Here is a 27,617-nt window from a genome sequence, read left to right on the forward strand (position 1 = left end):
TTGGCTTTAAAAAAAGGCCCCTTACAAAATATAAACAGCAGCTCCAAGAACCTTACAAAATGTAGCTATTTCCAGCCACTTTCCCTTAGTAACATCCTGTCATTCCCTTTAGTTTTGTTCTGCCAGAGAGACCACCATGTTCTTATTTATAAATGAGCGGTGCCTGCTTGCCAACACAAGTCCATAACAATCAGTCTCCATGCTGTCTGGTTTTAGGGTAGCACCTGAGAATCCAATAGCTCCGCAAAACTTTCCTGGGAACTGGCATTGCAGCAAGTTGCATGTGTGTGTGCCCCCCCCCACTTCCCTCCCCCAGTCCTAGCAGTGCACTCTTTCTTTTTCATCTCCAGAGTAACAGCAATCAAACAAGTAGTTTTATATGGCAGGAGATGCCTTTTTGTGAACACACACACACACACAAATAGGGATAGACACCCACCTGCTTGCCTTCCCCTCCTGCGCAATGATGAATATTTTTAAATTCTTTTCATGTGCTAAGTACATAGAGTGGGATTAAACCACATAGCTATTAGTGTCCCCTGTTTTTTTTCTTGGATGGGCAGTTCAGCTAAACATCAGGATTCTCTGACTAAATATTTGTAATATCTAGTAAAGATTAAATATACTGCAAAAGGTCAACAGTTCAGTTTTCCTTCTTTTCTCTGTGAAAGTGGATTGTTTCCTGTTCGTGATTTGTTCTGCTGCCAATTTTTTGGTGGTCAGAACTTATCTGTTTGGAAAACGAAGGAAGGACAAAGTAATTTAGGGAGTAGAAAGAAAATGTTTCTGTGGTGTGACTCGGATTTCTACTCCTGGCTATATAAGATTTCTCTTAACTGGAAATAAAAGAGAGAAAGCCAGCCAAAACTCCATCTATTACATATTTTGGAAACTTGGTTGTTTGTTCCCTATTTTGTATGATGGCTCCTGAGACGAAGGAGCAGGTTCTCATCTATGCTTGGAGCAGGTTTTCATTTATGTATAGATGCAATTGGATGCTATTTTGGATCCAGATGTGAAATTGGACGTTTCAGAACTGCACTGATTTTAGCCACATTTCAAAACTGCACTGATTTGGAGGCTTCCAAATAACCCAAAGAACGAGGCTGCTGGTACTATATATAAGGTAAAAAGAGAATGAACCTGTTTTGCTATGTTTTACATTTTCAAAAATGTATAAAAACCATATTCAACCATTTCCAGGGGGTAACCAGAAGGAGTTGCTGCAGGAAATATGACAAAGAGTCTCGTAGACCTTAAAATCTAACAAATTTACTATGACATAAAACTTTTGTGAACTACAGTCCACTTCATCAAAACCTTCAAGGGTTATCCTGTAAACCTGTAACTCAGGAGAACATGTCATGCCATTGATGAAGTGGGCTGAGTTCCTTCCTGATCCTGACACCATGTTGAGCAGCAACTTCTTCCTGAATCTCACAGGTGAGGAATGCTCATCTTACACAATGGGGTTAGGCATTGACGCTACATTTAAAGGACTCATAACAGTCATGGCTTGCCACAAGGAATCCTACTGTCGGCTAAAGGTGCTGGGAATTGTGAGGGGTCTCCTAGCCATTCTTCAGCGTCCTTAAAGCTGCAGGATTCTTTGGGAGCAAGCCATGACTGCTTAAAGTGGTATAAGAGAACCTTAAATGTCTGGTGTGGATGTTGCCTAAATAAATGAAGCAATTTCTATTGATGTGGGGCTCTGGAGGCCATGTGGAATATGGAGCCCAGGTAGCTTTTGGATCATGGCTGTGGGCCCCCTGCGGATAGAAAGTTAGGTGCATATCCATTTCATTATTTGAAATCACATATTACTTTCTCAGTGCCAGATTTCTGCTTAGAAGGATTTCAAGCAAGCCTAACTTTTTTTGGATTTGCACCCACTTACTGTCAGTGAGTGAAGCCAGACTTCTTTTTTCCGGTCTCTGGGAGTGATGAAAAACATAACTTTCTGACTCGCGTCTTAACCATTTTGGTACATATTTCCCCAAAACATTACCTAAGCTTTCAAAGTAAAAGAAAAAGGATAAAAAGTACCAGACAACCACACTGAAACAAAACACTTTACACAACAAGTAAATACAAGTGGTTTGATTCAAGAGCAAAGCTGGGCTGGGCATATGGAAAAGAAAGGTAGGCTTGCTTTTAATTAGCATTTTGCTCCAAGCGATGGCTTTGGCGAGAAGAGGCCCTTTTATGCTGGCATATTGTTTCAATGAGAATATGGAAAGGATTCTGTTGTTTTCAGGAAGAAACTGATGTCATGCCTAGTGAAACTGGAGATCCAGTTTGTATGGTTCTCTTATATTTTGGGAGCCTTTTTTACACAATATCTTTAGCAGACAGGCAGCACATTTTGATTATTGGTGTTCATTTTCCTGCAAAGTGCTGGAATAATTAACTCCTTCAATGATTTAGTCATTGCTTTCCCCCTCTTTATGTTTCTAACATACAAACTTCTGCTGTATTTCATTGTGACCACTTAAGTAGGACAGTTTACAACCTGTGTTAGTTGCTCTGTGTGATGTTAATTTGCAAAGAGGACACTTTCCCTTTTTATAACGGAATCTGTTACAAACAACAAAGCACAGGTAGCCCTGACTTCAGATTCCGTCCCATCCATTTCTTGTTGCAACAGTTGGGCCAATTGATTATAAGTTGCGGCAGTGTTTTTATTTTGTATTTTTATGTTGTGAACCACCCAGAGATCTACAGATGAAGAGCGGTATATACCGTGTTTCTCATATTTTAAGGCATCCCTACAAAATAAGGCATGGCAGGATTTCCAAGGGTTGGTGAAATATAAGGCATACCTTGAAAATAAGCCGTACCGGCTTGTGGTGGGAGGAAAAGGAAGATGTCTTCTCAGAACCGGATGCTGCTGCCACGTGCAGCTCCGTCCGAGTGGGAGCCGGCAAGAGCTGCAGCACACCCGGCTGGACCCACAGCTCAAGCCGCGAAAAGCCCCGGCAGCTGGCAGGCAGCTGCACCAAAAGGGCGCCAAAGGGGCACGTAATAGCTGGTGTCCAGCTGAGCGCGGCAGCCAGGAGCTCCATGCAAGGCGGCAAAAGCTTCCTCCTCTTCTTGCAGAACCAGCGAGACTATTGCCTAGAGTGGCAGCAGGCGCGTGGTGCCACTCTAGGCAGGCGTCTTGCTGGTTCTGCAAGAAGAGGAGGAGAGCTCCATCCCCGGGAAGGCGCCCGCTTCCGCCCGCCCACCCTGCTGGCCATGCTGAGTGTTCCCTGCCCTGGCAGCACAACAAGCACTAAAAAGTGTGGGGGCCACCTGCCTCACCCCTCTCTGCCTCCTGCTAGCTTGACCCGGGAGCTCCTTGGGGACACATGGAGCCATGGGATGAGGAGGGGGGAGAGAGAAAGAGAAGAGAGCCCAAGGAAATGGAGGTGATGATAGAGGAGGAGGAGGAGGAGGAGGAGGAGGAGGAGGAGGAGGAGGAGGAGGAGGAGGAGTGGTGGGGCTGCGAGAAAAGAAAAGAGGCACAAGGTTGTGCCGGGGTTATCTGTTTTCACTGGAGAGGAGCAGGGAGGCTGGTGGTGGGAGTGAAACGGAAATCACGGGGGGGGGGGGAGAGATCGCGACTGTTTTCCAACAACCCAAGAAGAAAGTGGGGAGGTGTGCACGCACGGTTTTTTGTAGTGATGGTGGGGGAGAGACATTCCCCAGGCAGCTTGGATTGGGGCCGGTGGCGGAAGCGATAGCAGTAGCAGCAACAACAACATACACCCCCAAAGTTGCAGAAAGCCAGCTGTAAGTCTTCTGGACTTCTGGACCAGCTACTTTGAATATGGAATCTTCATGAATTATCTCAATGAACAAGCATGTCTAGCAGCTTGAGCTGTGCTTGTGCAGCTTACTGCTCTTCCTTACCAGCACTCCTACACAGATCGTACCTTCCCTGGCTGCCATGACTTAACTTGCAAGTCCCCATTTTTGTGGAACTAAAAACTACCTTGAAAGAACAAAATACAGGGGTGTTATGTACTAAGCTTGGATCCTAGAACAATAGGCAAGTAGGATCCTAGAATGCAACAACTGATTGGCTTGCAGGAGAAGACCAATCAGGCGCCAGGAAGAAGTTAATCAGCCTATTAGGCTGGTAGGATCGTAGAATGCAACAACTGATTGGCCTGCAGGAAAAGACCAATCAGGCTCCAGGAGGGAAGCAGAATCAGCCAATCAGACAGGAGTCATTGTGTAAATAATGTATATAAAAGCCTGAGGTTTGGGGGGCATTTCATTCACTGTTTCACAAGCTGCAATAAAGAGCATGCAGTATATTTCAAGGGCCATAGTTTAATAGTTTGTTACTGAGAAAACTATGAAAAATTGCTCCCATTGCGGTTTTTACCTGCTCCATGCAGTCCCAGTAAATGGGACTGGGGAGGTGCAGGCACTTATAAAATGGTGAGTCCTCTTAACTTCAGAGGAAGCAAACACCTAGTGCCAAACATTCAATAATTTCTGACTTCTTCACTGCAGCATCAGCTCTCATATCACCATGTTCCCCTCTAGCTAGGACACTGGACAACTCAAACTTATCAAGGTCTGAGTCTTCTCAGAAGATGTTCCCTCCCCCCCTCCCCTATTCTTTCTGTGAACCATTTTATTTCCAAATAAGGAATCTACAGCCTCAGGAAGCATCTGCCAAGCTCTTTCAAAACTTTAAATATGGGGCAGGGAGCCATCTGGGTTTTCTTCCTCCCCCCCCCCTTTTAAATGAGGCGGTGATGTCTCTTTTGCAGTAAACTTGCCTGCTATTTCAGTAATCTGAAGCCAGTAACTTAACCTGCTTACAGTTCCACTTTTATTTGTCTTCCGCAACCATCACACTGTGGAAATGAATCCCCTGCAGTTTAAATGAAAACAGTAATAATAACAAAATAAATTGTGAATGGACGCTTTCTGAAAAAAATGCACCCAGATTTCCCTAACAATCTAAGACTGTGCTTTTCTAAGACTGGGCACGTAATGGCTGGTGTCCAGCTGAGCGCGGCAGCCAGGAGCTCCATGCAAGGCGGCAAAAGCTTCCTCCTCTTCTTGCAGAACCAGCGAGACTATTGCCTAGAGTGGCAGCAGGCGCGTGGTGCCACTCTAGGCAGGCGTCTTGCTGGTTCTGCAAGAAGAGGAGGAGAGCTCCATCCCCGGGAAGGCGCCCGCTTCCGCCCGCCCACCCTGCTGGCCATGCTGAGTGTTCCCTGCCCTGGCAGCACAACAAGCACAAAAAAGTGTGGGGGCCACCTGCCTCACCCCTCTCTGCCTCCTGCTAGCTTGACCCGGGAGCTCCTTGGGGACACATGGAGCCATGGGATGAGGAGGGGGGAGAGAGAAAGAGAAGAGAGCCCAAGGAAATGGAGGTGATGATAGAGGAGGAGGAGGAGGAGGAGGAGGAGGAGGAGGAGGAGGAGGAGGAGGAGGAGGAGGAGGAGGAGGAGTGGTGGGGCTGCGAGAAAAGAAAAGAGGCACAAGGTTGTGCCGGGGTTATCTGTTTTCACTGGAGAGGAGCAGGGAGGCTGGTGGTGGGAGTGAAACGGAAATCACGGGGGGGGGGGGAGAGATCGCGACTGTTTTCCAACAACCCAAGAAGAAAGTGGGGAGGTGTGCACGCACGGTTTTTTGTAGTGATGGTGGGGGAGAGACATTCCCCAGGCAGCTTGGATTGGGGCCGGTGGCGGAAGCGATAGCAGTAGCAGCAACAACAACATACAGTAATAAGGGACTTAACACCACAGGCCAAGTCTGCTTCTCTCTTTCTCTCTCTCTCTCTCTCTCTCTCTCTCTCTCTCTCTCTCTCTCTCTCTCTCTCTCTCTCTCTCTCTCTGTGTGTGTGTGTGTGTGTGTGTGTCTGTGTCTTCTCCCCTGCTGGGCGATCTCTTCCTTTCGCCTGCGCGCTTCCCCATCTCTGTCTTTTCCCCTGATCAGAGTGGGTCGCTGAGAAGGTCTCCCTGGTGGCCGTAGTTTCCCCCCTCCCTTCCCGAAACCAAGGCGATTTTGAGGGTGAGCGGAAAAGGTGGTTTGAGGTGGATCCCAGCCAAGGCAAGGCGGCCGTGCTGAGCATTCAGCTGCCCGAGCAGCCGGCCAGGGTTTCTGTTTTCTGGTTTTGCCTCCCTTTTTGGGTGTGTGTGGGATCTTGCCCGCTGCGCCTTACGAGAAGGCTGTTAACCAAAGGGAAAAGGGGGGGGGCTGCACCTGACGAGCTGCTGCCTGCAATTGCAGCAGATGAAGATGCAGGCACTCGGTGCAGGGTCCGAGAGTGAAAATGGAAGTCCCAAGCTGGCGTGGGGCGCTGGAGGGATCCTTGAACCAAGGCGCCAGAAAGGCTTAAGACGGCCCTGCTGGCAGGAGCCGTGGTGCGCGAAGTTCAAGGCTTGTTGGGCTGAAAACATTGAGCTTGCACAGTATGCATGTAATGCTATTCTGTGATGCAGGAAAAGTTTGTGAAAAGCATGCTTTTATCATGCTTGTTTGGGCTCTGTTCTGCTGCTTTTGATCTCAGAAAACTTTCACTTTGTGCATGTTTAATGCAAGCTTTAATTGCATGCAATTGCTCCCCCTCAGTGTGCTTTTGCTTGGTGCAAAAGTACAATATTTATGCATGGTTTACCATACTTAATTAAAAAATAAGACATCCCTTGAAAATAAGCCATGGTGTGTTTTTTTTTTTGAGGAAAAAATAAATATAAGACGTGTCTTATAATATGAGAAACACGGTAAATGTAATTAATAATGATGATGATGCTCTCTGAGTGACTGTAGGTCAAGTGCCATTTCTCAGCCTAACCTACCTCAGGTTGTGGTGACGATAACACGGGGCGGGGTCTGAAATGTAATAAAGAAATGAAATTAATCCTATCCTGTCATTTCACTGCGTGTTTTCCACTCATGATTAGCATAACTATGGTATGTCCATCTTTCTTTTTGAAAAAACCCTAATCCAAGAAGAAAAACAGAACAAAAAAAGGCACAATTGTGGAGGCTGACAGTTAAAGCACAGCATCTTATAAAGCAGAAGTTCTAAAACTGAAACTCCTCTACCTTTCATCTTTCTTTCTATTAAGATCTTCAGCTGTACCATGCTGTGACTTTCTAAAAGTAAAAACTCTGCTTTAAAAGCCTCTGCAATTAAAGTCCACATTCCTTACTCTTTTCGGTGTATCTAGGGATTTAATTACAACTCCACAGTTTGAGAGGACTGGAGCCTCATATCTTCTTGTGAGGACTCCTTGCACTTGTCTTTTGTGATTTATTTTGCTTTTATAGTTGCTATTTTATCCTATGCAGTGATTAATAATAATAATAACCCAGAATAACCCTGGGCAGAATGGGAGAGAAGCTGTCCTTTTTTAGACACCATTTGAGATCACAAACAACAACAAGCAACGCATGATGTAATTAGCTTGTTTCTATTGCATTCTTTCACAGTATTTTGGATTAACGCCTGTTTGCTTTAATGGCCCAATCCTAGGAAATATTGTATAGCCTCATTGCAAAAGATTGTTTATTTAGAATAACTCAATGAACAACTACCAGGGTTCTAGATTTGTCCTTACTCAAATTTCAACAGGGCTGGCCCTACCACTGGGTATGTGAGACAGCTGCCTTGGGTGGCAGATGTTGGAGTATTGAGGAATGGCAGTTTGGTGTTGGAGGACAGGACTGTATCTGTTGCCCTAAGATAAAGTGGAGGAAGCTGGCCTGTCAACCAGTGTTGAGGTTTGATTCAACTGCCAGTCTAGTTTCACTGGTCTTTACTTCCACTAAATCACACTACAGTATAACAAAAGTGTCTAATGGAAAACACTGTGCAAAGTTCATGAAGCTTCCTGATTGCTTATTAGTCCTATTTTAGACAGCAGTTCAGATAAAAGCAAGATGGATATGGGGAAGGATATGGGATTACACTGCTGGCTCCAGTCCCACGGACTTCAGGTGTTGGTCCCCAGTCTGTAAAGAGTCTTACAGTACATGCAAACAGATTGTAAGACACATTTGCCACCTTTCTCCATTGGTTTTACCTAACTGTCGTCTGAATAGGGCTCGTGTGTTTGTTTGAATGGGCAAGCACTTGGATGAGCAGGTGGTACCTTGATTAATGCATAAATATCACAAAACCCTTTTATTGCCCAAATAGGAGTCGCAGCCACCCTATAAGGATGCCTATCATAACATCTAACTGGATGTGAAGTAAGGGTCCTTGGGCACCTCCAAATCTAACTGGACACAATTCTAAATATGTAGCTTTCGTGCCACTATTATCTGTGTGGGTCTAGGCAAATTAGTAAGTTAATTATGATGCAATGTTGCATGTGCTATGCTTGATAGAAGGCTTTTGAGAATTGGTATTTGCACTATATTTTAAAAACACCCCCAAAGTTGCAGAAAGCCAGCTGTAAGTCTTCTGGACTTCTGGACCAGCTACTTTGAATATGGAATCTTCATGAATTATCTCAATGAACAAGCATGTCTAGCAGCTTGAGCTGTGCTTGTGCAGCTTACTGCTCTTCCTTACCAGCACTCCTACACAGATCGTACCTTCCCTGGCTGCCATGACTTAACTTGCAAGTCCCCATTTTTGTGGAACTAAAAACTACCTTGAAAGAACAAAATACAGGGGTGTTATGTACTAAGCTTGGATCCTAGAACAATAGGCAAGTAGGATCCTAGAATGCAACAACTGATTGGCTTGCAGGAGAAGACCAATCAGGCGCCAGGAAGAAGTTAATCAGCCTATTAGGCTGGTAGGATCGTAGAATGCAACAACTGATTGGCCTGCAGGAAAAGACCAATCAGGCTCCAGGAGGGAAGCAGAATCAGCCAATCAGACAGGAGTCATTGTGTAAATAATGTATATAAAAGCCTGAGGTTTGGGGGGCATTTCATTCACTGTTTCACAAGCTGCAATAAAGAGCATGCAGTATATTTCAAGGGCCATAGTTTAATAGTTTGTTACTGAGAAAACTATGAAAAATTGCTCCCATTGCGGTTTTTACCTGCTCCATGCAGTCCCAGTAAATGGGACTGGGGAGGTGCAGGCACTTATAAAATGGTGAGTCCTCTTAACTTCAGAGGAAGCAAACACCTAGTGCCAAACATTCAATAATTTCTGACTTCTTCACTGCAGCATCAGCTCTCATATCACCATGTTCCCCTCTAGCTAGGACACTGGACAACTCAAACTTATCAAGGTCTGAGTCTTCTCAGAAGATGTTCCCTCCCCCCCTCCCCTATTCTTTCTGTGAACCATTTTATTTCCAAATAAGGAATCTACAGCCTCAGGAAGCATCTGCCAAGCTCTTTCAAAACTTTAAATATGGGGCAGGGAGCCATCTGGGTTTTCTTCCTCCCCCCCCCCCTTTTAAATGAGGCGGTGATGTCTCTTTTGCAGTAAACTTGCCTGCTATTTCAGTAATCTGAAGCCAGTAACTTAACCTGCTTACAGTTCCACTTTTATTTGTCTTCCGCAACCATCACACTGTGGAAATGAATCCCCTGCAGTTTAAATGAAAACAGTAATAATAACAAAATAAATTGTGAATGGACGCTTTCTGAAAAAAATGCACCCAGATTTCCCTAACAATCTAAGACTGTGCTTTTTCGGGGCCGGCCCTACCATGAGACAGAGTGAAACAGTGGCCTCAGACAATAGATTTGGGGCACCAGGGAAGGGCAGAAAATTGCTAATGGTTTAATTTGTTGTTATTATATTGATACTGCACTGCAGGAAATGGGGACAGACACTTGTGGAATTTTCTGCCTTTGGTGCAAAAAAAACTTGCCTTAGGTTTATGCACCCTTGACTTGGAAAAGGGACGGGGCATAACTTGTTGCTCTGCCTCAGACAGCAAAATGTCTGAAGATGCTTTGAAGATGTACTCTTCAGTGTTCCATTTGTTGGTATAATTTTCTGGTTATTTGTAGTCTTAGATTATCTCTGAAATGTGGTGTTTCTCTTTCCCTATTAATATAAGAAATGTAAGGTAAATTATAGGATGAACATAGGAAGTGGCCTTATACTGAGTCAGACCATTGATCCATCTAGCTCAGTATCGTCTACACACTGATTGGCTGCAGCTGTCAAGGGTTTTAGGTGGGAGTCTGGAGATGCTGGGAATTGAACCTGCAACCTTTTGAATGCAAGGCAGATTCTATACCACTGAGCTACAGTATAAGAAGGAAGATCTGAAGGGGACTTCTAAATCCATTCAGCCTCCTAAGTGGGAAGGAACTTTACACAAATAAAGATGCATTGCTCTTTAACTCAAGGACTGTCTCTCCCCATATGAACCAACCCGGATCCAGCGCTCATAATCTGAGGTCCTTTGTGTGCCCTCTGCACAAGAGGTCTCGAGGGTGGGTAACACCAGACTGGGCCTTTTCTGTGGTGGCTCCCTATTTGTGGAATGCTTTGCCCAGGGAGGCTTGCCCAGTACCTTCATTAAATATCTTTAGGTGCCAGGCAAAAACGTTTCTCTATATTACCAGGCCCTGGGCTGATTAAACATTCTATGGCCCTTTATATGTGTTTGTAGGAGTGAGGTTATTAGTTTATTTTTGTTTTATTGTGCGTTTTGTGTTGTCATTTTGCATTTTTATTCTGTGAGGTGCCCTGTGATCTTCGGGTGAAGGGTGGTATGCAAACTTAATAAATGGTAAATGCAAACAATAACTCAAAAAAGTACTTTCCAAGTATAGTTAAAAGCTCATTCTTCTCAATTAGCTGGCATTCACCAAGATTCAATCAGCATTAGCTACACACACATTTTTGTAGCAGGAGGGGGAAAGATACTATAAAGGATTATGGGAGTTTTACCACTGTAGCTATGAATGTAGTCCTAACTTCTGCCCTTTATACAAATGGTGCCACATTGTCGGTCTATTTGTTATAGCTTCACCAACAACTAAAGAGTTCCTTCCAACCACTGAAATAATTTATTGGTGATCATGATCAGTGCCAGGCTAGATCATTTGTGCCAGCTTAGATGTAGAAACTTTTCATTGAAATGTTCCCCTTCTCTTAGATAATGGGTAGATTGTCCCCAGAAGACTTGAACAGGATGGATAATTAGTACAACATTCTAAATTATGGGGTGTAGTATGTATACGTGAATATATCTTCAAGGCTCATTAAGTTATGTGGGGCTCTGTTTTAGTTTTACCCCGTTGAACTGATTCTGTGTCCAAAAACAACAGAGTGGTAGTGGGGGGGACCCCTTGACATACATTCATATACGCACTGTCTGCAAATCCCAAAAGGGTTTCATATAACAATGCTATTGAAGATAGTGTCATCTCCCAAATGAAAGATTGGTTAAAAAGAATGGGATTATATAAGACAAATTATATAAAACAAAAGACAAAAGTGGGATCATATTATCATTAGCTGGTCATCTTTTGCTAATTTTTGTAAAAAATGCAGTATTTTCAAAACGTGAGCAAAATTTGGTTTATCTGGTTCATTAGTGGACTTCATAATTATATCACAACTGAATCTGTTATCAGTTTAATAAGTTTTAGAAATGAATCTAAATACACACCATGAAAGAAAACTCTAGGAAGAGGGTCATGCTTGTAGTGGTTTGGTTTGGAGTCATTTGAACTCCTTTTTATTTTTTTTTAAAAAACCACTGGTGTTTTTTTTTTTTTTTGCAAGTCTAGTAGACATGACAGTCTGAATTCATTTAAGTTACTTAGATTTATGTTTGATTCGAACATTAGCAGTCTGGGCTAGGCCAATTAACGGCTTCAGCATTTTGTGCTGACAGAACACCCAATGTGTTAAATGGCAGATTTGGTCCTCCTGATAGGCAGCCTGCTGGCAAATGCTGCTAAACATAGTCAGACATATCACAATACAAGCAATGGGGAGTGTGGTGTTTCTCTGACAGGAAGTGAGCACTGTGCACTGCAGACGTTTCATTTATCAATCTCATTTTACCCGGAGACTGAGCTGGAGTTCTTTATATTTATCAGCCAAAATCAGTTCTCCCCAAAGGTTCTGCTACCCACGGAATCATTTTGTCTGATGGCTGCTGAATTTCATCATGTCCTAATCTCTGGATTATGACATGCTGCAATGAAAGAGGAAAAACACTGGCCAAAAATGCAGAGATAGGATTTCCAGCCTTCAACTTACACCAAGAGGAACAGCTCTGCCTTTGTACATCACTGATCTGTGTCTGATGTTAATTTGGGATGGGCCATATCTCCTTCAATTACAGGGTCTAATAAAAGTGAGAATTAATCAATGCTTGGAATGTTAAATTGAAAGTTAGGCTTTAAATAGCTGGACTCAGTTTTCCCTGTGCAGGAAAACTGCCTGGCAGAGGAGCCATCAAGAGAACCCAAATTTGTGGTGAGCTTGTCAAAAAGAACAAGGTCTTTATGAATGCGTAGAAAATGCACATGATTTAAGTGCATTTATACAGTCAGATAGTATAATCCAAAAGAAATGTACATACCTATTTCTCAGTAAGACATTTCTACAGGTTTCCTTAGGTCATCCGTATATAGGTATCTTTCCCCTCTGGCATATTCTAGACTTCCTGGGGCTATTCAGGGATTATAACATCCCAGGTGGCTCACCTTTCACATACCTGATCCATATTAATTGGAAAGTGTGATGTAGCCTAGCCAAGGCTCGTCACTGGTTTGCTCCTTAAGGCTGGAATATAAAAATTTAAAGAACATGATAAATACTTAGGCATCCCGCTAAGTGTTTATGTCAGATCTGTGAAGCTTTCCAGTGCTTTATAGATGACATCCAGCACAGAAACAATGGACATTTCTGCAGTATTTACACTTCAGCCTTCACCATCTTCCAGCTGGCTGGGGCTCATGGGAGTTGTATTCCAAAGCATGTTGAAGGCACCAGGGTGGTGAAGGCTGTCTGTTCTATATTAGGTAGAGTCATTTGCAGGGAAATATAGATAATCTCCAGTTTCACACAAATGGCTGCACCTCATATAGAACTTCACTCTCTAACAGTCTTTGACAACCTGGTGCCCTTTGCGTATTTTGGACTACAACTCCCATCAGCCCCAGCCAGTTCATCTGATTGTGTATATCAGGTTATATATGCACCTACACCATGGCAGAGTTCTTTACTGGAAGTTTAACTGTGTGCCTCCTTGTGTGATAGATAGCTCTCTTCATTCTCCCACAGACAAAACAAGGCGCCTCCCTTACCCTCCTCAACAGCTTACAGGGAACTTCCCATTTATGCGGGGGCTATGTTCCAAGGCACCGTGCATTTAAATAAAACTGTGTATCTTGGGAACACGTTTGAAAATGCCTGCAAGCATCCTCTAAACCTCTGGAAACCATTGGGGGGGGGAAACCTTAGAAAACAAAAACCCACCATATTCCACCACAATCACTCCCTCCAAACCTCTTTGCCCAAACTCCAACTGTGCACAGGCTTCAAAGGTCAGTGGAAAAGCTCCTGGGATTGCACTTGCAAAGGCTTGTGGGATTGCAATGCCTGTCCCTTGGTAGGTTTTTTTTTGCTAAACCAGATGCAACCATAGCTGCCAAGTTATCCCTTTTTAAAAGGGATTTTTCCTTATGCTGAATAGGCTTCCTCGCGAGAAAAGGGAAAACTTGGCAGCTATGGATGCAACTTTAACCAGCATCTGACTCCCCTTCCTTGTTGTTTCTCTTTACAAAAAAATAGCCATGCTCTCCCGTGATTCAGATCTAGACTGTGCTGTGGCAGAGGAGGGGAGTGAGGTACGTTGGGTTCAAAGTGTGAAGCACATAAGTGGCATAAATCAAGTGAAAAATGGCTTGCCCAGGCATAAACCTAGACAGGGCCATCCCTACTATTTGACAGAGTGGGGCAGCTATCTCAGGTGGTAGATGCTGAGAGATGGGGTGTTCCCTGTGATCTGCTCTACATATCCCAAGTAAGCTGCTACCCTCATGCATAGCAGAAGATGCTGGTCTGTTGCTAGTGGTGAAATAAGATTCATCTCAAATAGGAGCGGCAGCGTTTTGTCCTTCACCCTCATGCAGCAAAGTATTTCAGGCTGGTCCTGCTGAAAGGATATATGTGGCTGATTTTAAGCACATGTTGTTCTGCTGTCATCACTCTATGTACTTACTACAGCTATGTATCTCTGCAAAGTTGGCTCACAACTATTGTGCCTCCTGTTTGTTGGTGGATATGATTTATCAGCATGTAATCATGCCATTTCTGTTTTTCCTGTGTTCAGTCTTCCTTAAACATAAAGGAAACTTGATGAATCCCTCCTGTTGAAAATGCCTTTGGATTATATTGGAAGACAAGACAACTTTGATCTGCTTTGAGCTTGGATGGCTCTTTTGATATTTCAGAAGGAAAGGCTGTGAAAGTTATGAGTCTTTATCTCTTGGAAGGACATCAAAACAAAACCCACTAGAACACTCAAGCTAGGATTGAACTAGATTTGAGTGGCTCCTTTTAAAGTTAAAAGCAGGCTCAAGAGGCCCTGCTTTGGATTGGGACCAGGCATGTTACATGAAAGGGGCACTTTAACCCTTCGCCCCCCGTGGTTTAAATCTGGAATGGTCCCCCATCTTCTATTTGCATTAGAAGCAAGTCTACGTTAGTGACTGCTCTTTCCTTTGTAAATGTGATTAATCGGAGCGGGTGCCTGATGTTGCCTACTTTGGTCCCTGTATCACCTGGCTTTGATTGTGGAGATACTGATGGAAACACACATAATATTGTGGGGTGCCTAGAACCGGGGGGGGGCTGGTCCAATGGGCAAATAGAACACCAACCTGGCTTGATTCTGTCAAGCCCTCCTGTCTTCTTACTTAAAACAACTTCAAAGGGTGGTCCAGGACTCCTGGCTGTCTGCTTTCTCCTCCTTGATCTCAGTTTTGCTCTCGTAGAGAAGCCAGGAAGGAAAAGTGTCAGTTGGCTGAATGACACTCCTTAGCACCACTGCTCAGCCTTCCTGCATTTTTGTAGGGTAACCACAACCCATTTGAAGCATATGAGATTCAAACAGGCAGTAAAGCCTTTTAGGAAAAAAAAAACACAGCAAGCATTTATGCAGCCCAAACAATGCAGAATGAGGCACTTCAGGGCAAATGTCTTTGCACAGAGCAAACGTCTTTGTTCTTCTGCAAAAACATGGCATTAGAATGTTCGGTTTCTGGAGGAATGTTGTTGAAACAAGTTTCTTCTTTTGTGCTTCCTAAAAGAAACAATTTGCAGGAGAAGAATCACCACCTGTGTCTACAATTCCAAGTGCTTCTGTTTTTTGAAAAAGTGACACAAACCCACTTCGCTGTTGCAACAGTAATAAAGAATTACATGCCATTTGTATCTATTTACACAATGTATTTAACACCTGTCTCTGTAGTTGCTGAGTATTCAGAGGCTCAGACATACAGAATTTGCCATTATTGTCCATTACTGTATAATGTACAAATATTATCAATTGAGATTCTAAGTCAATTGCCATCTGAAGGTTTATTTTGCATCATGCTGGCTGCTGATTTTTGTGTTAATGGAATTAGTATTTCATTACTATATATTCTAATATTGTTGTGGCTTCTTTGTGGAGAAGCTTTCTCAAAAAGGCCAGGGAGAAATTCATTAAATAAATAAATAGCTGATTATACATCTGAGAAATACTTACTTGACTTACAGATTTTCCCAGTTGGGTAAGCAAGCTCATTAAAGATTTAAAATGTCAAAAGTAAGAAAAAATGGGGCTGAGAATTTTGACTGGAATATCCACGCAAGGCAAGGTTTAGGAAGCAATTCTGACCCCAGCCACTGCCCAACACATGGTAGTTCCATTGAGACATCCTCGGCCCTGCCTTGATGCCATCACACAACAGCAGTGGCGCTGGCTCAGAATTTAATGGATTCCTCTGATCACACTCCCCCCCCCCCCGGGAGCTGACTGTTTCGTGTTAGTGTGGCCTGTGTTGGCTACTCCTGAAGCAGAAACTTTGGGTTGTTTTTAATTAGACGTTATACTAATTAGAAGTTATACTAATCAGAGTTATTCTAACCCAAGCTTTCCAGGAATACCATTTATTGCTGAAATTGTTCCATCCAGGACATTAATTAGTCCGTTTCTTGACAAAACTGCGTAGCTTGAGGAATAGAGGAAGGAGGGAGAAGCTGTGCTGTGTGAAACATTTACCCTTTTAGCAGAGTTCAAAGTTTAAAATGTCTGGCTAAGCGCCTAGTTTTTGTATGGCTGTTTGTTTTTGTCAACCCCTTATATTATATCTGGAATGCTGGCGAAATTGCATGAAGAGAAAGTGAGAGATTGTGGGAAACTCTTGCCTGGCAAATGGTAGTAAACAAATCATTTAAGAAAGGGAGACACTTTCACTCAATCAGCCTAACATGCCCTTGATAAAGAGGATGCAACAGGAAGCGAATTCCAAAATGAACTATAGCGTGAAGTCAGTAGCTGCCTTTATGCATTGTATGTGAAAGTTCCTACTCCGAGGGGAGCCTACATGTAGGTTTTTGGTTAGCAGACCTGGGTGTCAGGGTGGGACAGGGCGGAGCTGTGTGATTTCAGGAATGGCAACTGCAGTAGCTCTGCCCCCCTGCCCCTTTGATTGCATGGAGAACCTCCAGAACGGGTCCCCAAACTAAGGCCCGGGCCCGGATGCGGCCCAATCGCCTTCTAAATCTGGCCCACGGACAGTCCGGGAATCAGCATGTTTTTACATAAGTAGAGTGTGTCCTTTTATTTAAAATGCATCTCTGGGTTATTTGTGGGGCATAGGAATTCATTCATTTTTTTTTTCAAAATATAGTCCGGCCCCCACAAGGTCTGAGGGACAGTGGACCGGCCCCCTGCTGAAAAAGTTTGCTGACCCCTGCTCCAGAACATAACCCTCCCACCCCACACAATTCAGCCACTGCCTCTATGTTAGACCGGCAGTTTCCCAAACTTTCTTCCCCTATGGACCATTGAAAAATTCCTGATATTCATGATGGACCACTTATTGCTAAATGCTGCGTGGTTTTTCATTGTATTTTCATTGCTTCTTTTCTTCCTTGCATTGTATTCTATTGTCTTAAAACTTTCATTTATATCTAAATTATAATAATAATTACAACATGAAATTAATAATCAAGATGATTCACTGGTCACTGCTCCTGCCGTTCTTCACAGACACGTTGTGGACCACCTGGATGAAGCTCATGGAAAACTGGTGGTCACAGTTTGGGAACCTCTGTTTTAAATGCTCGGGATAAATGTGGTACTATGCTTAATATTTTTGATTGTAATAGGATCTTGTGAAATTTATTTGAGCCAAACAGAAGTAGTATTATGGCAAAACCAGGAAGCACTCTGAACAGTAAACTACAACTTTGTGACACCCCCCCCCCTATAAGAGGGGGGGGGAGCGAGAGAATGGTGGGATTTGTAGTTTTTGAAATTAACTCCCCAAAAATAAAACTCCCAACATTTCTCAGTTGCCCCCCCCAGCATTTCCTATGCATGGGCTGGAGGACAAAACAGGATTTGGGATGACCGTGCTAATAATCAAAAAAATTAAGATGCTAGAGACAATTATAGCCAGTACTGCTGATATGATCTATAGATCTAAGAATGTATGTGAGTAAACAAGTTAGGTTTTGGTCTCCAGAGGCAATAGAAAATTGACAATATACATATGCTGGAAAAAGTACACTTGTTTCTTCCATTCATTTTAAGAATGAAAGCCTCAGTTGCTTCATATTTTAGTTTTTAAAAACCAGGTTCATTTTGATTCATATATATATTAGCTTTTCATTTCCAATCTGTTGTTTTCCACCGATTCCAATGAAAAACTCAGTTGCTTTTCTGCTTCTGTGACTTACTATTTTCCTGGGAATTGGCCTTTTTGGGCATTCTACTACATCCTGCCAAGGGACCAGGACCGCCCCCCCCCAAAAAAAATGGCTAGCTCTGTTTTAGAAGTAATTTTAAAAGACACAGAGACAAATATAATTTCATTTTAGTCCAAGTGTTGGACATCAATAGCACGTTAGCAGATCATCCTTTCAGTGATCCTCTTTCTGCACTGTGGAACGGTGAGGTGAGGAAGGCTATTGACAGGATGGCCCTGAGTGCAGTCTCTGGTGTTGTGGGGCCCGTGATGCCCCTGGTATTCTAGGGAGCTACGTGTGATGAAACAGGTTCTCCATCTCTGATTTAGACCCATGTATGATTTCATCATGAATTCACTCATATACTAAAATCACTTAGCCTTCCAACAAGGATGTTCCTCATTTTCCAGTTTTAAAGCCCATAACACACACTTTGTCATGTGCTATTAGTTACAGGACATGTCACAGGAGGACAAATGGTGCTTATTAGCAGAGGTTCCTGGGATGGTTGTTCTTACCAACTTTCTTTTTTTTTTTTGGTCCCCTCACTTTTAACAGCTATTTCATGTTTTGCCTGCAGGCTAAAACCTTGACTTATGCCAGAAACATTTCTACTTTCTCTGCTATACACACCCCATGCCCCCCGATTAACACTTCTGTTTTTAAAATAAAATGGGGAAGCCGTATGCAAAACAGAGGATGTAATTAATGCATTGGATGAACAGCTGGTCAATACAGTGCCAATGAGAACACAGAATCACCTTCAGTTTCCTATAATACAGGTAAAATAAAGTTAGGAAAAGCTTGTTAGCTTATTGGAGTTTGTTTTGTGATAGCATAGAATCCAAGTACGTACATATTGTGAAACTTTGCTCGAGTCTGTCTGTCTGTCTTGTGTGTGTGTGTGTGTGTGTGTGTGTGTGTGTGTGTGTGTGTTGGGGGATTGGTACAAAAAACGAGATGCTGGAACTCCTATATGCAGAAAGTGTAATAGGTGCTAGCGCAAAATGACTGCCATAAGTAGCGGGGAAAGAGGGGGTGGTACTTCATACCTGTGAGTGCTGTCACACACAGAAAGTCATGTACAGTCATACCTCGGTTTAAGTACGCCTCGGTTTGAGTACTTTCAGTTTAAGTACTCCGCGGACCCGTCTGCAACGGATTAATCCACTTTCCATTACTTTCAATGGGAAAGTTCGCTTCAGGTTAAGTACACTTCAGGTTAAGTAAAGACTTCCGGAACCAATTGTGTACTTAAACCAAGGTACCACTGTATTAGTGTGAGATCTGCTATGTAGCTCTGCCTCGCTCTGTGCAATAGAAGCATCAATCCTCCTAAGGAGAGATTCTATTCATAGGTAATATCCCCAGGACAGCTTCCAACAGCACAGGGCCAAACTACACATTCTGTTAATCATGTAAGTGCAATATTTTCTCTTTACAAACAGGTTGGGACGCCGGCTTGGATGCTGTGGGCTTTAACCTCTCGATCCATGTTGTGGTTCTGATCTGGATCAGGGCCCCCATGCATACTTGCCTTGGGGACAGCAGCTCCAAACCACATCATTAATGCAATGTGTAGTTTGGTCCAAAGATACACTGGGCACAGAATAAGTCAAGATGGCTTGCCTCTCCTTAAAAAGAACAAGTACAGCACACACACAAAATACATTCTATGTGCTGCAGTAGTCCTGTTAGTGCAAGCAAGGTCATAGATGTCGTTTTGTTATGAACTGTTTATTATGCTTCGCAGTCATGTACAAATGAACAAAATGTAAAACATTAATAAGGTTATTCTCATGTACTGTATAGTCTCCCACACCCCTGTGTGACTATACCACCTCTGCCTCTGGAAACTGGAAGAACAAATTAAACACAGGGGGAAAGGCAAAACCTTTTTAAAGAAAGGCAATGAGAGTATATCTATCAACTGCTTCTCTCCTCAGCTGATAGACAGCCCTAAGTATTTGTCTCTCATCACGTCTATAAAATTGTCTTCCTTCTCACATTTTACCAACGTCCCTAATCTGTGGGCTCCTTGGTCTAACAGGCTTGTGCCCCATGATCCTATGGAGATGTGCTTCATTTCAAGATTCTTAACCTCATTTGGGTACGAATCATGGGGATTATTTTAAAATATTATGCCAAATGCAACAAAACTGTGTGTTCTTCTGTTCATGTCCCATTATTTATGCACCTGAGCACTGCAATTATTTTGTTTCAAGTTATATTACAATGCACATTTGTTTGCAGTTTGTAGATGTGCTCCTAATGGCCACTAGATGTCACTATTGGTCTTTACTAAGTAATTCTGTAAAAGTTTCAGAAGATCTTTATATGGTAGAAGAACAAAGATTATTCCTGGTTTCCTGACTAATGTGAGTATTGTTACTATATTCCAAAATGTGTATTTGAAAATAACTGTGGAGAAATACAGAATAGTATATTAGATTATATTTAATGTAATAGTGAAGCAATTGAGAAAAATCATGCGCATAGGTAACAGGCTACTAATATTTCCTGTAATGTTGTCTTCTTGGGATTAAATTGTCAATAAGAGCGTCTAAAACCCATAACAAAACCTGAAAAAATACTGATTATTCTCCATGCATCACAAAAAACCCTACAAAACAAGTAGGAACAAATCAGTACAAAATTAAAGCAATGATAACAATTCTGATAGAGAAAATGATTCCTTAATTGAAACTTGGTGAGGTATTTTCACAGTGCCAGCAATAACTCTGGCTTTTAAAATGGGGGACATGTTCAGATTTATTTACTGGGCATCACTGTGGGTGTCAGGAGTCAGTCTAACTGAGACCATGATGGCATCTAAGGAAGAGGCTTGGGATCTCACAGAAGGCTCCAACACACCTGAGGAGCCTTTTAAGTAGCCTGGATACTAATACTAATACTATACTAATTCAGATGACTGTGGGATGGTCTTATCCTAGTAATCATTTCTTTTTTAAAAAAAAAATATTTTTATTAATTTTCCAATTAAAACCAATTATATCACATTCAATATTTCAAATTATACACATATATATATCAATCAAACCGAATGTTATGCCAAATCATCTAAAGAATTTTTTATTTGGGTTCCCATGCTTCAAGAAATTGGGAATTCCTCGCAACGGTCCACTGCCGTCTTTTTTCTAAAGTTCAAATCGTCCTCCAAGTTCATAATAATCCAGATCTTCCCCTTACAGTCACATAGATGTTTTCCACTTTCATCCGATTGTTTCCCAGCCGCTGAGATAAATATCAAACAAAGTTTCACAGATGTTCTTTCTCCTGTGTGAGTTAATCAGTCCAGCCTCCCCATAAATCTTCTTAATGGAGCTCCCTGTTGCGTCGAAGCAGCCCGAAGCAGCGCCATCTCAAAAAGCTCAAATCACTTTCGTTTTCTCTCATAGCCATGAAGATTCACGATCATTATAGAATTTACAGCTTTTTCAGGCAGGAGACCCAAACATCAAACCATAAACTCTTGGTAAATTAATGGATCTCCTTGCCCTATAGCTGAACTTAGCTTCAGGTCGCTGCTCCAATTTAAAGTGCGTCACAGCTCATAAATCCTCCGAGCGCGTCCAGAACTCCTTCCGCCCGACTAGGGGGAGGCTTTTCTCATCGGCAACTCCACATCTTTAAAAAATATGCTCAGTAACAACAGTTATAAAGTTCAACTCACACAGTCTTTTGCTTCTCTTTCACTCCAAACAAGCCAGGACATCGCGTCCGGGAAGGTACGAGGCAACAATATGAAGGAAAAAAAAATAAAAACTCACTTCCCTTATCGCTCCGTCCCCATCAATCCTTCTTCCAGATGCAGTACAATCTTTGACTCCTCTCCCTCAGCAGCATAAATTTCTCAGCAGTAAACAGCGCTTCTTCCCCTCCTTCTGAAGTATGTCCATAGATTTAAGCCTAATTATCTTCTTTAACCATGGAAATCCCCGCCATGCAGATTAGCGTCCGGGAGTCCTGGCCCTCGTAAGTGCTCAGCCCAAGCTCCCCCCACTCCAAAAACAGTCGGAGTGGGTCTGGGGGCATCGCGGGCCAGCGGCCCCTCTCCGTAACCCCCGGAGAGGGTAGGGGGTTGCCATTTACTCCCCTAGCAACCGCCAAATTCCTTACGAAGGTCAGAGAGATGGAAAACAGGTCCGCCATTCCTGCAGGCGGAAACCGGAACCTCTTCTTTATCCTAGTAATCATTTCAAGTGGAACTGACACAAGAACCCACAAATACTTGAAGTTCAGCCATTTCCCCGCTTTGCTTTTCACAATTTTGAGTTAGAAATTTCAGCGCCAAATACAGATTTTGAATGTGATGCTTTCAGCTCAGGATTAGACATTCTATTGCTTTGGACTCGTTGGCATTTCTTGACTATTTTGATTTTGACAAACTTCAGTGTGGAATATTTTCCTGAAATGGAGAAGTTTGAAACCCACGACGACACTGCTGCATGTCTGCTGTCAAGATTGATGAATACGAAATGCTATGCTGTTATAGATCAACTCCCAGGTATGGAGAAAATATCAGCTTGCTGTATATCAAACACTGAAATAAAAAAAACCATTGGATGCCTAAAATACTGACAATTAATATTCAGAGAATATTTGAGCACCCAGTGGACTTGTGGATAGCATTTTTATTTTAAATAATGGCAAAGGAGATTTTTGAGAAGCATCTTTAGGAGCAAGTTCATGTCAATTCTAAACTGTTAACAGCAATCTGCAGTATTTTTGCTGTATAAACGAATTATACACATTTTTTCCCTAACAAGTTACAGCAGTTAACAACAAATCAAAGCACTAATTATTGAGAAATATACATGTTTACATCCTTTTTGAAATGTTGACTTCTCAACCTCCTCTGCTAGGACGTTTTGCAACTTAAGGAAGAATACATTTTTTTCTGCCTGGAGCAAAGGAAAATACGATTCTTCTCCTCCTCCTCCTCCTCCTCCTCCTCCTCCTCCTCCTCCTCCTCCTCCTCCTCCTCCTCCTCCTCCTCCTCTTCTTCTTCTTCTTCTTCTTCTTCTTCTTCTTCTTCTTCTTCTTCAGAATCTGACCAAACTGGCTGTTGAATCTTTCTTCAATAGTGGTAATGGAACAACATCCTCCACCATACCCGCAAAGCACGGTACTTTCTATAACTCAGGTAGAATTGTGGCGGGACTGCTGCTGTTTTGTATCAGCTGCCACCTGAGTCAGATGCCCCACTCTGCCTAATGTTAGGGCTATTCCTGCTAAGGAAGCTGTGCAGTGAAGCCCTGGTAATAGCAGCCACAATCTAAACTGACACACGGAAGGAACAGCAAACAGCACCTGTTGATCTGACCTCAGTAGATTGTCAATGACGGCTACTTGGCCACTTTAATCTATAAAGACAGTTGCCCTCAGTGCTCTGGCAATCGTTTTTCCAGTTTTGTTACCCATCACTGCACTTTTTAACAATTCTAATAGATCCTTTCTGGAAAGGGAAGCTCAGAACTATTAACTCAATATTAATATTTCATACACAAAAATGAAATAAAGCTGAAACATTTTGTTTTCCTTGCCATATTAAACAGGTTTCTAAGCCATGCTTTTAATATTATTATTATTTTAAATGTTTTTACTGGAATTTTCAGTACAGAAAGAAATGACATATACAGCAACATGCCATCAAAATTAAATAAGTACATCAAGACAAGATAAATAAAGGAATACAGAGCTTACATATACTTGTAATAATGAAACCAAGCAAACCATTTAATTTAATTTAATTTAATTTAATTTAAGCAAATGGAAGAAGGGTTTTTTTTCAGTAAAAATGTTTCAGTATGCTATGGTGAATAAACAAAAAAATAGCTGTATTAAGGGCATGTTATGTAATCAGACAAGATAAGGGCAATATGGTAGAAGCATGTGCTAAGGGAGGGCTCCCATCATTCTTTTTATTTGACATATACCCGGAGGTCACAACCATTCTGCATAGAATGTATCACTGTTGGATTTTAACTCCCCCCCCCCATTATTCCATCCATGCCAAACCTGGGCATAGCTCAGTCAAGTTTTCATTAATCTGCTTCCAGTTATGAGCCACCACAATGCATGTTGCTGCAAAGAAAGAGCTTAACAGGTATTTTTTTAAATAATAATAATAATAATAATCTTACCCTCGTCAACAAATTTAGAAAGCAATGCCATGAGTTGGTCAGGCATCAAATTCTGTCCAAGGATTGGCTGGATTTCAAGAAATATATTTCCCCAAATATTCTTTGATCACTGGACATGCCCACCACATATGGAAAAAATAAACATGCCTAACTCCCCACACCCTCTCCAGCAATTGTTACTTTGAGTGGTTCTGCTTAGGGCAGGGGTAAGCAACCTAAGGCCCGGGGGCAGCATCCAGCCCAATCACCTTCTAAATCTGGCCTGCGGACGGTCTGGGAATCAGCGTGTTTTTACATGAGTAGAATGTGTCCTTTTATTTAAAATGCATCTCTGGGTTATTTGCGTGGCATAGAAATTCGTTCATTTTTTTTTCCTTTTCAAAATATAGTCCGCCCCCCCCCTCCCAAGGTCTGAGGGACAGTGGCTGAAAAAGGTTGCTGACCCCTGGCTAAGGGTGTGGAGGAGTTGGGTACCATCCTTGGGCTACCTTGAAGGAATTACACCAGAGTTTGTCCAAGGAAGAGTGAAATGGATTCCACTCTCAGATCCTATCCTATTTTTCAGGGTCAAGGCTTTTTAAGCAAACGAATGTTAACCCCCCCACACACTTTCTCTCTTTAATGGAACACAGTTTGTCTCTCTCCCTGTGTCCTCATTTTGCAATTTGCTCTTTGCTCTGCGGTGAAAAAGGTCAAGAGTAAAGGCATTAGAGACAGCAAATGAATGCAGATCCCAGCTGAAAGGAATGGGAATCCATTTATAGTATGAAATTTTTGATGCAGTGATATTTTTTTTGTAAAATGCTATGTAAAAATTAATTGTTAATACTGTTAAGAGTGGATGAGTGCTGTTCAAAATAAACAGCAGATTTGTTTTTAAACCCCACACAGACTCCCAGGTTTCTGGAGCATCTTAGCTTTCTCCATTGACATTCTGTAGATGAGAAGCTTTTCCCTGCCTGTGAACATATCATGAAGAGCAGGGCCGGCCCTACGGCAAGGCTGGGTGGTGCAGCGCGTCGGGCCGCCAGGGGGGTGCCGCACTGCAGTGCCCGCGGCAGCTGCGTGGCGGGCCCTGGGAAACGGGGCGGGGGTGCGGAGGGATCTTCGCACCACGGCGCCAGATATGCTTAAGACGGCCCTGATGAAGAGTCAGGAATGCAAGAAGTTAAAGTGTAGAAATTATATATAATTTGTAACCCTCCATCTGACCTTTGTTTCTTACAACCCTGCTTCCTTCTTAAGGGTCAACAATACATTTTGCTATGACTGGTTAACTTTTCTTTCACCCAAGCCCTAATTTGTCTTCCTTTTTAAGGGGAAAAAGTGTGTCCTGCTACGATTGGTAAATCTTTGTTTCACCCCACCTTGTGACCTGAAGCAGTCACACCATTGCATAAATTTTACAAGTGGACTATAAATGTGCAATTAACTATTATGTTAAGGCTCTTCAACTGGGTTCAATTGGGCTTTTATTCTGCATCTTCTGGAGGGCAGAGAATTTTCATTTCAAAATACAAATCGATTGCCTGATATTATTGATCTTCCAGTACTGTGTAAGATATTAGTTATCTGTGTACTTTATCAACTCAGGTGAAAATTAGAAGCTTTTCTATATTTGAAAAATCATCCTGATATGAGCAAGTTTGGATTGTGACGACGTAAAAAATCTTACATATTGTAAGAGATTTAAAAGACAATGTACAGCAGATAGGCTTGTTCATAAATCACTGGAATCTGACATATGAATGTAATTTTAAACTGTATATATTATTTTCATTGATATAAGTCTGACTCATTGCTACAGTTGAAAATTTCAATTATTGCATATTTTCTATGCTATACATATTTGGGTTTAAATATAGGATGTTTTAATATTAAGGTTTTTGTATGTATTTTCATAACTGTAATTATGTAATTAAAATAACATTGTAATTAAAAAACAACAACCTCTGTTTCCTTGAATGCAGTTCCTTGTGTTTGTCGACAAACCTAACTTCTGATTAATCAAACTGGTCAACATATATTCTGAAGAACTTTACCCACTGCATCTAAATGCCTTGTTGGCCTTGGTTACAATCAACAATTGGAAGATAGCAGAGTCATAACCTATTACCCTAGCTCGATCTCTTCCCCAGAAGGTTCCTAAAGGGACCCCTGATTGTTAAGTCCAGTTGCAGACGACTCTGGGGTTCATCTCACTTTACTGGACGAGGGAGCCGGCGTTTGTCCGCAGACAGCTTCTGGGTCATGTGGCCAGCATGACTAAGCCACTTCTGACGAACCAGAGCAGCACATGGAAACGCCGTTTACCTTCCCGCCAAAGCGGTACCTATTTATCTACTTGCACTTGACGTGCTTCCTAACTGCTAAGTGGAAAGGAGCAGGGACCGAGCAACGGGAGCTCACCCTGTTGCGGGGATTCGAACCACCGACTTCCGATCGGCAAGCCCTAGGCTCAGTGGTTTAGACCACAGCGCCACCCACATCCCAGAAGATTCCTAGAAGAGCTCTATTCAGATGTTGCATCATTTGTGTTAAAATCAATGCCCTGGGATGAGGGCATGTGTACTGCCTCACCCACTCCCAGTGTCCCTATTCCCACTGGCTTCACTTCTAAACTTCTCATGAGCAGTGCAAAGGTCTGGAGAGCTTCTAAATGCATTCAGATGAATGCCTCCAAGTAAAAAGGAAGAAGCCTGACGACACATGGTTCCTGGTCATGGGGAGGCTTCAATTGCACTTAGAAACTCTCTTTAAAGGTAAAGGGACCCCTACCATTAGGTCCAGTCGTGACTGACTCTGGGGTTTCGGCGCTCATCTCGCGTTATTGGCCGAGGGAGCCGGTGTACAGCTTCCAGGTCATGTGGCCAGCATGACAAAGCTGCTTCTGCCGAACCAGAGCAGCACACGGAAACACCGTTTACCTTCCTGCTGTAGCAGTACCTATTTATCTACTTGCACTTTGACATGCTTTCGAACTGCTAGGTGGGCAGGAGCTGGGACCGAACAAAGGGAGCTCACCCCGTCGCAGGGATTCAAATGGCCGGCCGTCTGATCAGCAAGCCCTAGGCTCTGTGGTTTAACCCACAGCGCCACCCGTGTCCCTGAAACCCTCTTTAGAGCACCACCAATCAGAGGCACTACGACCTGGACACTAGTTGCAGTGCCATCACATGTCAGGCACCCACCCCACCCCTGCTTCCTACACTAGTTGATTTTAACACAGATAATGTAGTACCCAGATATGCCTTATTCCTGTGCGGTGGGGAACATTCTTGAGGGATGATGTGATGTGTCTAGTCCCAGTGATATAGCTGGACACCCATCTAATCTGACTTACCTGAGGTGCCAGGAAATGGTCATTGGACGCAAAATTATTGAAAGAAGTAAACACAAAGAAACATTTTGAATCAGCATAAATTAGCCAGCCCATAGAATCTGGGATTTCTTAGCACAGTATTGGGATCCCTTGAACAATTTGGATTTCCCTTAGTTCAGTATACAAGCAGCAGCTTTTGTTTATATGCAGTCAGGATGGCAAAATGACCGTAAGAACAAATCAGCATTTGCCTAACTGTAAT

General features: G+C 42.7%; 1 long non-coding RNA gene across 2 annotated transcripts; it reads left to right on the forward strand.

The window, feature by feature from the left end:
- Positions 1-1,998: 1,998 nt before the first annotated feature.
- LOC148687344 (uncharacterized) lies at positions 1,999-26,206 on the forward strand. Of its 2 annotated transcripts, XR_015947725.1 has the most exons (4): positions 1,999-2,142; positions 18,447-20,244; positions 22,282-22,394; positions 24,925-26,206. It is a non-coding gene; the product is annotated as an uncharacterized LOC148687344 (long non-coding RNA). The 2 variants fall into 2 exon arrangements; XR_015947724.1 differs by lacking the exon at positions 1,999-2,142 and having other exon boundaries at positions 5,409-20,244; positions 24,925-26,199.
- Positions 26,207-27,617: the final 1,411 nt, after the last annotated feature.

The sequence above is a fragment of the Zootoca vivipara genome, chromosome Z1 (genome assembly GCF_965207765.1).
Source record: "Zootoca vivipara chromosome Z1, rZooViv2.hap1.1, whole genome shotgun sequence".
Classification (NCBI taxonomy): Eukaryota; Metazoa; Chordata; class Lepidosauria; order Squamata; family Lacertidae; genus Zootoca; species Zootoca vivipara.